Below are 10,089 nucleotides of genomic sequence, written 5' to 3'. Positions count from 1 at the left end.
AAAACTAAACTAGAAATAAAAACCTGGACCTACAGTAACTTTTACTTCCATATCGACGAGATTTCTGCTCTAACTACTGCAAGGCCATTTATTTTACATTTGTCTAAAGTGGACTCGCTTACAATATTTGCTCATTTATTTTCTCTTTTTCCTACATTCTTCTCCTATACTTTTCTCTTCTTCTCCTCTTCACCCTTCATTCCTTACCTTTATACCCTGTACCTGCCTATTACATGGGAAACCATAGTTGGCTAGGTATCTTTCCTCCTCTCTTTCTTTTCAGCACACCCCACTATGAAGCCTGTTTTTGTATTTTATTAGAAATTTATTTTCGATTGTGATTTTTTGTATTTAGATTTCTTCTATGTATATTGTGTTGAATTGAATAAAATTATTGACTGATTGATCGAACTTCATTCATCATTACGTACAGACTAATTAGAGATAGGAATTTGCAGTGGAGAATTCGGGGTTTGAGGAGGAACTTGAATAATTCAGGGTTCTAAAAGTATCACTTTTTGTGTAGTTGAGAAGTTGATATTGTGGTAATTATTCATATTGAATGAAAAAGACTACGAAATTTTCAAGAACCACAGACTTATTGATACTTAGAAAGACCGGTTTCGGTTATTACACCATTGTCAATCTCTGATAAACTGGTAAAATGTTTAAAATCTCTGATAAAATGTTTATTAGAGATTGACAATGGTGTAATAACCGAAACCGGACTTTCTAAGTATCAATAAATCTGTGGTTTTGACAATTTCTTAGACTCTTTCATTCAATTTTAAAATGTATTGTAGGATATAAGTTGGAACCAACAGTGAATTAATGACGAGGTAGCAGTGGAATTGAATGCAGAACAGCAGAGTGAAACGTATAGGAAGAAACCTTTTGAAAGCGGCTTGCGTGCTGAGCAGAGCTTTCCAGTCGGTGGAAAACCCTCGCTAAGCTGCAAACTACCATGGCAACCCCCTACCACCTGGCGAAACCCTCCAACCCTCACAGACCCACGCTTTATTGCAATTTCCGAGTCGCTTTCCAACTCCCAACTCCCATCTCCCGTCTCCGTTCACAATCAATCTGTTTCAACTCGCATCTCGTCGCCAATAACGTTGTGGCTCTTGAAAGCGTGGCAAACATAGGTTGCAGTCTGAAATAAAAATGATGTTATTCAGTCTACTAAGTGCCGGTTGCACAGAAGCCACGGTTAAATTTTAACCGTGATTAATTTAACGAGAACCAATCAGGTCTTTTCAAAAGAGGCTTCTCTAATTCGGTCTCGTAAAGTTGATCACGGTTAAAATTCAACCGGCTTCTGTGCAACCGGGCATGATTATCTCAGCAAATCAGCGAATAATGAATAATCGGTGAAAGGAGATGTAGGATATGCGTTTCAACTCATGAATTTAAATTATACAATCGCTAGTTTTTTATTGCTTGTCCATATAAAATCGTATTTCATTTTGGATACGGTAAATCTGCGAATGTATCAATAAATCACATATTGTGAACTTTTAATGCAAATATTATAAAAAGAGTGGTATTGTCCTCAAACCCCATTTTATATATTTTAATTGAGTAGTATTGATAGAGGAGAGAGAATGGGACATCGATTGCAAATCATGCTTTGTAAGTAAATTATATAAAATAATTTCACGAATAGAAGAAAAGAAGGGATACTTGCAAACTTTGATAATCTTTGAAACATCATGGAATCATATTGATAAAGAATTTCTCACTCCACATAATTATCAACTGCATCATGCAATCATGATTTACTTAGATAGTATTCAAGAAATTTGAAATAAATTGATGGTGTTCTTATCGTTGATTGCAAGTTTTCTTCCTTTTTAGTAAGTTCATATTATAACATGTTCCTGGGACATTTTATACTCAGCGTCTTCAGGGAGTCCGATCTCACTAGGCATCGAACCTGCGTCGCATGTAATCTAAAAAAATGTTTCTTTCTTTGGAATAATTAAATCGCAGGTTCAGAAAAATATCACATCTCGACAAGAGCCAAAAGGTACAATACAGTCGCGTAAAAATAAGCTAATAAGCTAAATAAGAAAAATGTAGAGCAACGATTAGCGTTCTAATACTTTCAATAATGATTAATAAATTTCATACAGAATTTTTTTAACTTTGTTGTTGCTCTCCTGAAAAATTATGAAAACTGACTTAACACCTTTAGGCCCGCCGCAAAATAGACCCACGTTAATCCTCGAAAAGCAACACACGCCGTGGGATGTTTTGTAAAGCATTGCTATACAATTATTCATAATCAATCAGCTGACAAGTGGATTATTCATTGCATGTATTACACAGATGTCTGGAGAAGCCTAACAATGGTTTACGAAACATCCTACGGCGTGGGTTGTTGCTTTTCATGGATTAGCGTGGGTCTACTTTGCGGCGGGCCATATACTTATCAGTACAGATATACAATGATAGTTGTGTAATTTATGCTACATGCAGGTGTTTTCAAAAACCCAACATACAATATAATTGGAATAAACGACAACTACTGTATTTCATTTCAGATTTCATGAAAATTAATCTTGAATACTTGAATCGCATGACAACTCAAACATTTATAAGATTATTATTATGCTATTTCGTAGTATTAAACCGTATTTGATGAGCACAGCTCAATATATCAAATATATGGATTCCTATATTGAGGGAAAGTTTTTCATTTAACAAAATCGTCTGAATGATTTTCTGATCTTTGGGTTTTCATGAGAAAATCTCATAGCATTCTCTTAGTGAATACGGGCAGCATTCAGTCAGTGTATCTTTGAGAGCTGTATAAAATTTACCAAGACTGTCAACATTTTTAAGTTCGTCCGTCAAACAGTTGAAAAATCAACTGTTGATCTTTCAACTGTTGAAAATTCAACAAAGATGATCATGTTTGTTTTGAAAACATCCAATTGCAGGTGGCCACATTAAATGACTGGATATGAAATGTAATTCGCTTCTCAGGATTAACTTGAGACAGAGACGTCGCGGTTCGATAAAAATGTGTTTCTTAAAAGACGAATGCAGGTGAAGACATTGAATGACTCAATAAATGAAATATAATTAGCTTTTCAGGATTAATTTGAGAAAGAGACGTCGCGATTCGATGAAAATGTGTTTCTTAATAGACAAATTAATGAAGAATAAAAGCAGAAGAAAAAAATAACTATACTGTATTCACGAAGTGAATGTGTGATGAGGGAGAGAGGAAAACTATATTTATGTACTCGAGAAAGTAGAAGAAGAACTGGTGAAGATACATAGCTCGCTCAGCATGCCCATGTAAGTCCTTCCTCTAGATGTGTGTGAGTGTGTGAGTGTGTGTGGCTGCCCAAAGCAGTAAAGTAGACGCACCAGGTCCAGAAAAAAGCACAAGGCGAAGCGCATAGCTCTGTCGGTGGGTTTGCCGCCATTTTAAAAAAGATCGTGCCGCTGTCGCTGTCTCCGTCCAAGGCCGTCGAGTCTACTCAAGACTCTAGACGCCGACCAACGTCCAAGACTTGCTGGTAAACTGAAGACACAAACCAGAACAACTTCTAAACAGGCAACCGATGCACACATTACGTGTGCTTTGAAAAAGTTCACAAGTTTTGAATTTTACTCAGTTAAGTCTCACTTGAGACTAATACTATTCATTTACTCAATTATTATTAAACGAAAATCCCAATTAAATGCTGTAAATCACCCCGAAGACTTCTGCTACTGCAAATATTGACAACAGGGTAAACAGCTAGATGGAAATTCGATGAGCACTACTATACAAGAATTATTTGTCAGCCCGGGAATTTATTTGTGTTCCCGGGCTGACAAATAATTTTTGTATAGTAGCGCTCATCGAATTTCCATCTAGCTGTTTACCCTGTTGTCAATATCTGCAGTAGCAGACGTCTTTGGAGTGATTTACAGCATTTAATTGGGATTTTCGTTTAATAATAATTATTCATTAATTAGCATTTGAACAAATGCAACTTCCAATTTATTTCCATCTGTATTCCAACTTTATTTATTTATTTATTACAAAAACATGGAAGACCACATGCATGTAATGTCAAGTAAGATGAGCTGAGAAACTCATTAAATAATTTAGTAATGTGAAATTTCATTTAGCAAAATTAAATAGAATATTGATAATTAAATATAACGCTGATAATGCGAACAACTCTAGTTTTGAATAGAAACATTAAAATTGTCAGAGATACTACATATACCGTATTCATTGAAATGACGTTGATGTGGAATTTATACAACTCTAGAATTCAATATGAATACTAGCAGTTAAAAGAAAGGGCCGGTTTCCGAGCTCGGGATTTAGTTGAGTTCTAGACTATAAATACAGCTGGAGACAGAAAATTGGCTTTCCGAAAAATAGTTGCAGTTTTTATTATAAACTCTATTTTCTCATTTCTATGATTGGAAATCAATGCAAAATAGCTGAAACTTTACTCTATTTTCTCTTAATTTTATTTTGTGTTCAATTTTCTAGTTTTTTGAAATTTACTGTGTAAAGTATCAAATTTGGGTAGATAAAAAGCCCTAACAGAAACAGTAATAGGTCTGAAAATAAAGTAACTGGCTAATATCGCCAAATAGATAATAACTAAGATTAGATAGCATCAGCCTGTTCTGGCTAAATGGTACAAAAACCTAAAAAGGATTTGAAGGAATTTTATTGCTCATGAATAGATTATTATATAAAATATTTGAAGATTGAGGTTAGGTACATGTATTCACGGATCGGTGACCTAGAGATCGATCAAATCGAGAAACGTAGAATCTGACCAAAACCCCTTGGCAGAGCTCTACTGCAATCAAATAGTGTGCAATGTGAAAAAACACCTGTTCACGTGGCTAATTATTAGGTAGCATGAAATTAATATTAATGTATAGAATATTAGCTAGCATGTAAAGAGCATAACAAATAAACCAAATAAAAATAATTTAATGTATTCAGGAAATAAGAGGTACCAGGCGCATGAATACCGAATAAAATTTGCATGCACCAATAGTAAAATGGCAGTTAATAGGCGGCAATTGTAGGCCAATTCAAAAATATTTATATATATTTCTATAAATGTTCGGAATCTATGTTGAATTGTTGTATAGTCTATGTTATCGATATGGCTCGAAAGCAAAGAAATTATTAATCATACAATCTAAGCAATATTTTTGTATTTTTTGTAAGATCTATTTGAACCTAAATGGCGGAGGACTAAGATATTTAAATTTTATGCTAATTTGAAAGTCGGAAATAGGATCTGTAAAACTTGAGAAAGGAGAACCAGCACTCGCCAACCAAATGCCACCAGGAGAGGACCCCAAATATTTTAGAGCGTAGTACCTTGATAATGATTTTGTAAAAGTTAAAGTTAAAGTAAATTATTAAATTTCTTAAAAGACTTATTTGTGTAATATATGTATGAAACGTTTATGGTGTGCAATTTATTTATTATTCCTCATCACTATTGTATGAGTATCATATTATATATATTTATTTTTTATTGAATTACAAGATTTATAGGAGAAGCCCATACCTAGGCCTATCAAGATTTTTTAAGACTGAATACTATTAGAAAACCACGACCTAATTATATAATTATATCAAATCTCATGCTTTACCGACTGATGCCAAGCAGGAGGCTAATCGTTATTTAAATATAAAGAATAACGTGACAACTGTAAACGTGGACTGCTACTACGCCCCGTTTCGGAAAGCCAATTTTCTGACTCCAGCTCTTCAAAGTTTAGAACTTAGCTGAATCCCGAGCTCGGAAACTGGCCCTTAATTTAGTTTCAATTCATAAAGTCTTCGCGTCTATGCTAGGAACTGATTAGAAATGAACCACGTATTTTATTCGATTTCATTCGAATAAGGTTGAAATTGTGTAGAACTCTAGAAGTGAATATAAGGCTTGATATTTTCACTTCCACTTATTTATGAACGAGGTACTATTTCCGGTTGTTACACTTTACATCACAGACTCAGTTTTGTATCTGTGGTTACATTCAAATAATGTGGACAAAATGTTCCATTCTGCTACTTCGTAATAAAGTTTCTGAAAGAAAAGACTGCTTTTTTTGCGTCTTCAAAAATAAAGTTTTTTAAAATCGCTTTTTGTGGTGGAGGTGATATTACATTGTGGATTGTTATGGACGTAAATATCCATATTGAACAGAACGACCTGAAATGAGCACATATTTTCATGTAAGAAACTGATTAATTAGGAAACTAATTGTGCCCCGCACACACACATGGATTTTTGTTCGTACGATATCGTGCCGTCCTTATAAATTCTATTAGATTAAACAGATGATTTCAAACAGATGATGTTTGTCAAGTTCCGTTTAATCTGATAGAATTCATAAGGTCGGAAAAATATCGTTCGAACAAAAATTGATGTGTGTGTGCAGGGCTTTACGGTTGTTGAAGCCCTTTCAATACTCCGTGAACTAAGTAAGTTCAGTATCAAATCTAGTATAATATGATCTGCATCAAATTTTATAAATGCTGTTTGTAATCTTGGCTATGGAGCCTATCTCTCTTCTACTTTCAACCAGAGAAACGATTGTTCTATTCTATGACTCAACTGAAGTATTAATTTGAAACATTACGTCACTTGTTCTGCTTCACTCGCTTTTCAAACTTTCTGTGTAGTGCTGAAGTGATAATCAGCACTGTGAGTATTGAATATCCAGTGTTGAAAAAAGCGAAATGACACTCATTTATCAGAAAATTTAAAATTCTACTCAACCAAAAAGCAAATTCTTCCTTATTATAGTAGGCATGGTCCTTCAGAATATCCCAAAGAAACTCCCAAAATTTGCGTTCCTTATTTTAGTGGGCATGATCCTCCAGAATTTTCCAAAGAAACTCCCAATTTGCGTTCCTTATTTTAGTAGGCATGATCCATCAGAGTTTTCCAAAGAAGCACCCAAAATTTGCGGTTTTCCAATGTGTTTCTGCGTTTTGAGAAGTGATCGACGGAAATTGTTTTTTCACATACTTAACTGAGATCAGCTTATGTTTCAAGAAGGCTTTAAAATGATACTCAAATTTGTGTTTTTCCATCGTCTCTCTGCATTCTCTCACCTTTTGCAAAACGTAATTGACAGAATATGTTTCAAGAAGGCTTTAAAATGATACTCAAATTTGCGTTTCTCCATCGTCTCTCTGCATTCTCTCAGCTTTTGCAAACATAATTGACAGAATATCTTCAAAATTGGTTAAGATTCGGTCTGGAAATGGAGTGTTGAGAGTGATCAAAATTACGCTGGAAATCGACGGTTTTCCTGCTCTTCTTTGCGTTTCCGATACGTGATCCAGCATTGTGAAGACTGAATGAGAACGAAAATTTCAAACTCAATACATAGGCTAGGTGATTAATTGGAAGTGATGGTTTAGAGTTTTAGAGTTGGTAAAGTATCATTTCACTTGATCAGACTCTAACATGCATCTATGACCATGACGTAGTGAAGATGATATCGTTGTATAATTATATACATGCATATGCATTCATAGGCCAAGGTTGATTAATAATTTTACACTATGTTGAATACTAATTGACTCAAGTAAGTTCTGGAGCCACTGACAAGCCTCTTCTCCACCAGCATGAACTTCAGTCAGCCCTCCATGATATGAGTGTTGTGGACACTCAGATATCAGGTGATTCATTGATTGAATTTGACCACATTGCCAATATTATAGATTACAAAAATCTTCAAGATCTTTAGTATGTAATAATCTTCCAGGTTGTCCCCTCAATAGCCGATTTGAATTGCAAGTATACTAGCGCTGCATGTGAGTCTATGCATCGTTCAACGACCAAACAGTGCTCCGTTCAGAGCCACGTTCACTCAACGGTCTCATCGTTCACTCACCGATCTCATCGTTCACTCACCGATCTCATCGTTCACTCACCGATCTCATCGTTCACTCACCGATCTCATTGTTCACTCACCGATCTCATCGTTCACTCACCGATCTCATCGTTCACTCACCGATCAGTGGCTTTGAACTCAACCAATTCACGTTGTAAATATTCAATATCCATATTGTATAAAAGAAGATTCCAAATGTAGCGATATCATTCTCTATTGGAATATATGGGTGTTAATTTTGGTAGTCTCGTGGTCTCACAATCATAAATGTCTAGTAATCTCACTCGATTGTGAACTTTGTCTGTTGATGGTTTTTCAACTACAGCGTACTCAATTTCAAATTTAGAATATTGTTTGACTTTAAATTAAAAACATGACTCATTTGTTACAACAAAAAGTAGACCAGATTGTTACGCCATCTCTAGATCTTATAGCTCCTAATATTCTAGATTCACCTTGGCATTGCTTAAATGGGAAGCATCGAAGATATTTATAGAAATCTTTTTGTGTAGTTAAAAAGTTGATATTGTGGTGATTCATATTGAATGAAAAAGACAATTTCTTAGTCTTTTTCATTCAATTCATAGAAATAGTTTAGAGTGACTCTCTAAACCTAGAAATTTTTCTAGGTTTTATATTTGTCTATAGTTTTCTCTGATAGTCAGTAGCCTGTTTCAAACAATATTATCAATTTCGTGTTGGCCTATGCTTTACCAGTTTACGTGCTTCACGAGTTTACTTGAGGCTGATTAGCATACGGAGTAGATTCCCGAATTTGTTACAAATGAGGGATTGTAATATTTTCAAATCTTATTAAATCTATAGGATAACTGCCACAAAAAACTGTGATGTTAGTGCAATTGTGCAATTGAAAACTTTGCAATGGGAATCTAAGAAACTTCTAACACATTATACTTCGAAACTGTCTTGTGATCAGCCTCTCTTCTGAAGCCTAGTTCCAGTATTCAAGCACTTATGGCGATTGATGCTCTGAAGATACCCTTTTCTGATTACAAGGGATAGATTTCTAGTTTAAAGTGTATTAGTAGTCATAATTGTAGTTCTTACAGCTTAAAATGTATTAGTAAGTAGTCATAATTGTAGTAGTCAATCAAATCAGGTCAAATAAGTAGTAGTAATTGAGCATATTCAGTGAGTCAGCCAGAATTTCTAGATGAAGATAAGGCATACATCATTATGCCAAATGTGCACTAATTCATTCAATGCCCAGAGATCACGTAACTGCACATAAAGATACATTCCAATACTCTCTGAACGTGCCAGACCAGTATTATGATGAATGGAGCAAATCCTGAATATCTTTCATGATTCAACAACATTGTTAGAAAGTTACAAAGGTTGCAGTTTCGGATAAGATAACCTCCTGTGTTTTTTCTGTCTATTTCCAAGTAATTTGTTATATGAAAGCGCTTTCACGGTTCAAAAATATAGTACGTATTTCATAGGAGTCTTCTTCCATGAATTACAAGCGAGTCAATTCGAATTTCGGCCATACAATTTTTCCAATTATCTAGTTACAATCCCTGATTATCATTATCATGAAAGTCGCTCAATTCACTCAATTCGGTTTCAGTTTCAAAATCACCAAAATGTCTACAATGTAATTTCAAACATTCTAAGTTTAGACAGACTGAATCTTTTTTGACTCGAGCGAGTCAATTCGAATTTCGGCCATACAATTTTTCCAATTATCTAGATACAATCCCTGATTCTCATTAACAAACTCAATCAATTCATTCAATTCGGTGTCAGTTTTAAAATCACCAAAATGTCTACAATGTAATTACAAACATTCTCAGTTTAGAAAAACTGAATGTACATTTCCAGCTATTGTCGATGTGATCAGTCAAATCTCGATATACATCAATTTATATTTTAAATTCGATGCTAGGAACTCTGGGATGCTAGGAACGCTGGGATCAGTACTTTCTGGGACCAATACATTCTGGGACTAAAGGGTTCCGACATAAGAGAGGATGGATTTTTGCAGGTACAATACGGTGTCTCCAAGATGTGGTTGGACATTGTTATTGTTCTTCAACATACAGGCGTTGAACTAATAGAATTAGTAAGTCAGTTGCAGGCCTATTAAACTATATAAATTCAATATACTCACTATATTCGCTAAATTAACATGTCGGAAAAAATGCCTTCTGAAGAGGTCTA

Source organism: Nilaparvata lugens, chromosome 1, assembly GCF_014356525.2.
Source record: "Nilaparvata lugens isolate BPH chromosome 1, ASM1435652v1, whole genome shotgun sequence".
Classification (NCBI taxonomy): domain Eukaryota; kingdom Metazoa; phylum Arthropoda; class Insecta; order Hemiptera; family Delphacidae; genus Nilaparvata; species Nilaparvata lugens.
The sequence above is the reverse complement of the archived record's forward strand: the minus strand, read 5'-3'. Positions refer to the sequence as shown.